Consider the following 2,289-nt stretch of genomic DNA (forward strand, 5'->3'; position numbering starts at 1 on the left):
CCAACAGATGAACTACAGGGAGCGACTGAAGGCAGTAGGTCTCTAGTCCCTGGAGCGCAGCCGGGAGAGATATGTAATAATATACATATGGAAAATACTGGAAGGACTGGTGCCAAACTTTGGCGTCAAGTACTACAGGAATACCCGCACGGGTCGCCACTGCATGGTGCCAAAGGTGCCGTCCACTGCATCTCACATAAGAACAAGATACTGCAGCAGCCTCGGTTTCAGAGAACCTCAGCTCTTCAATGCCCTGCCAAAACATTTGAGTGACCTGCAAGACACGGATGTGGAGGTCTTCAAGACAAAACTCGACGCTTTCCTCTCCACGATACCAGACGAACCAATGGCTCGAAATGAGACACAGTTTAGGGCAAACTCTTGATTGGACTATATCAGGTGCAGGGGAAGAGCCATGCAAAGAACGTGAAGAGAATGACCTGTGATTTCTGTTCATATAGTAAATAGAGTGGAAGACTCCTTGGAAAGCAAAGGACCTGATGTGGAGTACTTAGGTCCATAAATTTGCTTCATAAGATGGTAAAGTTTTGTTGCTGCCGTTTGCATCAGAAAAAGCCAGAACATCATGAAATCTAAACCATGAGTCAGTTGTGGATGAAACAGTGATCGATACTGTGCAACAAAAACCTGTCATTGGCTCCTTAAATTCCACGCCATCAGTAGATGAAGTAATTACAGAAATAAGTAAATTGAATCTTGGTAGGGCACCTAGAAATGATGGAATTTGTGCTGAGGTTTTGCGATTTGGAGGTGAATACGTTTACAGTCTCCCTTCATGAACGCATTGGTGCAGTCTGGAGGGATGGTGCAATGCCTAAGGAAGGACTGGAAGGATGCAATTATTCTTCCTCTCTGTAATGGTAAGTGAACAAGACCAATGTGTGGTTGCTACAGAGGTAATTCTCTACTATCAGCTGCTGGCAAGGTTCTGGCAAATATTCTTCTTACCCGCCTGAATGGGTGTCCCTTAAAGGATGTCCTATCTGAATCTCAATGTGGCTTCCGATCTGGTGGAGGTACAATGTATATGATTTTCACAGCAAGACATGCAGGAGAAGTGCTATGAGCAAAATACGAATCTTGTCCAGGTATTCATTGATTTAATGAAAGCCTTTGGTACTGTAAATAGGGCATTGCAATGGAAAATACTTGGTAAACTTGGATGTCCGGATCCCTTTGTATCTATAATCGAATCATTTCATGATAGGAGGGAGGCTTGGCTCAATTTTGGTGGTGGCATGGCAGGACCCATTCCTGTAGAGAATGGTGTCAAGCAGAGTGACATCCATGCCCCAACTCTCTTTTTTCTGTGTACCTTGCTGCTGATTTTACTCATACTTTTGCTAAGGTTGGCTCTCTGGGAATATATGTCAGGTATCGATCATCTGGCCGCCTCTTTAATCAATGCTGATTTGCTGCCAATTCAAAAGTTTTCCATTCTCTTAATCCTGACCTCCTTTATGCAGATGACTGTGACTTAGTCACTCATACAGTGGATGACATGCAAATACTTATGAATCGTATTTCTGCTTCTTGCAAGGCATTTGGACTCAGCATTAGACTGGACAAGACTTGTAATGTTCCAGCCTGGTGGTAGACAAGTTTGTCTGCCTGGGCATCACAGCTGCTCTTGCTCTCTTGTCGAAGAAATGTCGTTCAGGCTGCAGAGAGCAACTGATTCCTTCCAGTCTCCTCCGTCTCGTGTCTGGTCCCAGCATGGCATCCGAAAGCAGACAAGAATTGCCGTGTACCGTGCATGTGTACTGGCATCACTCCTTTACTCACAAGAGACATGGAGCCTTTACTCCATCGAAGGTTTCACTTCTATTCTTCGGGTTTTTAGATGTAATGTTAACACCCACGGTGTCTCATAGAATTACCATGTAAAATTTGATTTAATTTGGTTGAGCTGTTTTCCTGTCTTGTTTTCTGTCCGCCACTACATTCCTCCATGGTACAAGTTTAATTTGCGTATACAAATTTAATTTGTGGTCCGTGAGAAGAGCCATTTTAACGATGCGTCCTGCCCTACTCTTCGAAACGCCTGTGTTAGAATGGGGTTAGCTGATGAACGAAAATGTTCTCTATGTGGCCTGTGTATGTTCTGTACTCTGGTTATTATAATTTGTTTGTCTACATTTTGTTTGCAATGTCCTGTACCCAGATATGCACCTATATATACAGGTAGACGTAGCTATGCACATACGTGTACGTATATATGCATATACTCATTTATTATTTGTTTTATATATATATATATATATATAT

Source organism: Octopus bimaculoides, chromosome 1 (assembly GCF_001194135.2).
Source record: "Octopus bimaculoides isolate UCB-OBI-ISO-001 chromosome 1, ASM119413v2, whole genome shotgun sequence".
Lineage (NCBI taxonomy): Eukaryota > Metazoa > Mollusca > Cephalopoda > Octopoda > Octopodidae > Octopus > Octopus bimaculoides.